This window comes from Aplysia californica, unplaced genomic scaffold (genome assembly GCF_000002075.1).
Source record: "Aplysia californica isolate F4 #8 unplaced genomic scaffold, AplCal3.0 scaffold00838, whole genome shotgun sequence".
NCBI classification, from domain to species: Eukaryota; Metazoa; Mollusca; class Gastropoda; order Aplysiida; family Aplysiidae; genus Aplysia; species Aplysia californica.
Window position 1 is genome coordinate 37860 of NW_004798108.1, and position 1955 is coordinate 39814.

The 1955-nt window shown below is 37.3% G+C and overlaps 1 protein-coding gene across 1 annotated transcript in view; it reads left to right on the forward strand.

Moving 5' to 3' along the window:
• LOC101864026 (chitotriosidase-1) overlaps positions 1–1955 on the forward strand; it is a gene marked incomplete in the record, with an annotated part of 19872 nt that overhangs the window by 1118 nt on the left and 16799 nt on the right.

The following is a 1955-nucleotide window of genomic DNA, read 5'->3' on the forward strand; positions in this document are numbered from 1 at the left end:
CCCCCAATGAATAAGTAAAAGACAATGAACAGCATAGAGTGACAAGGATGATATAAGGCAACTGGTTTTATTTCTACTTTAAGTATCCTTATTAGTTCTTGTAATGAACGCTGCTGAATACATATATGCATTCACTGAACGAGTCCAGGTCCTTCTTAGGCGTCTTTTAGTTTGAAGGAACATTGAATGATGCCACAATATTAATAAAGATGATGATGATAATAATGATAATGATATTTATAATGATGATGATGATAATGATAACAATAATAATAATAATATAATAATAATGATAATAATAATAATAATAATAATAATAATAATAATAATAATAATAATAATAATGATAATGACAATGATAATGACAATGATAATGATAATAATAACACTATTTATTCATTGCGCCCACTCTCTGGTGGCTCATGGCGTACTGATTGGTGATTTAAGAGAAAGTAAATCTATTAATACGATTAGATTTAGATTCAACATGCAACAATCCTATCAAATGTGACAAAATATCTAAACACATTAAGAATGGAGACGGCTCATTCAATGACAGAAAATGTTAACTGCATTCTGTGTGTTATTGATGTTGTGTGGGGCTAGAGCTGTGAATAACTTGTTATCTATATGTTATATTCGGGAATGTCCTTAACTTTGGCAGCCTAAAACTTTCGAACCACTTAACTTTCGAATTTGAAAAAATTAATGATGGTTCAGAATCATTTAAAGGGTGCACAGTTATAATAAGGAGTCTGAAGTCACTGTGCATGTGGTTTTATTTTCAGTTTTTCATTAGTTTCGTTTAAATCTAATCTTAGGAAAGTGTCTTCTAAGACGCTTCTGTCCACAAGCAGTGCACACTGTTTCCACAATGATTTGATGATAGATTGCTTTGAGTCCATTCATTGATCGGGTACCCATCTAGTATACTATATAATATAAATGTATTGTCTTGAAACATTGAAACAACTAAATAGTTCTAAACCGCCTTGCAGACATGAAAACGCCTATAACTTTGGAACTTTTACCATATTTTCAAATCGCAACATTAAAATATTATTACGCTTGCATTTGCTTTTCACGTTTTTATATTTCTCCCTCCTACCTTCTTTCTCTCTATCTCTCTGTCTCGCTCTCTCTCCCCCCCCTCTCTCCTCCTCTCTCTCACTCTCATTCTCTCTCTCTCTCTCTCTCTCTCTCTCTCTCTCTCTCTCTCTCCCTCTCTCCCCCACTCGTACTCCCTCCCACCCTATCCCCTCCCTCAACCCATGCCAACCACAGACACAGAAAACTGTGAACGAACCGGTTTTGCAGAGTGGTTTTATTTGGTCTGCGGTCCTTTTTCTTTTCTCTTCCTGTAACTGTAAGTGTTTTACGGCGCTCGCAACTGCACAAGGTCATATGAACACGCTGGACACATCATGTGTTAGATTAGGAGTGTAGCTGAAAGACAGCAGTAAGAAGGAGACAAGGAGTAGCGGTGTAAAGCCAACAGAAAGAGTCAAAAAAGGGGAGGGGTGGGGGCAGAAAGTGGAGACAAAAGCAAACGACAGAACATGATTTGAGAACAGTAGAGGAGATGACAGGTGATTTTTCTTTCTTAGAGTAGTAAATTGTCCGTCGCTGTCAGGAATTGAACTCAGGACTTTTTGAATAAGAGGCGAACACCATAACCTCTAGATCACGAGAGCACCCCCCCCCCCCAACCCCCACGTTGTGCGCTCTACGTCGCATGACAATGTCAATGACAATCTTTTTTCATCTCTCAGGGAGAAAATTGTCTTGGTCGTTTACAATGGCAGTGGGGTCACAAAGTTCAGATGCACTCACGATATATAATGAAATATATCTGTAAGATAGATAGATAGATAGATAGATAGATAGATAGATAGATAGATAGATAGATAGATACCGAGAGAGAGAGAGAGAGAGAAAAGAAGGGTGTTTTGGGT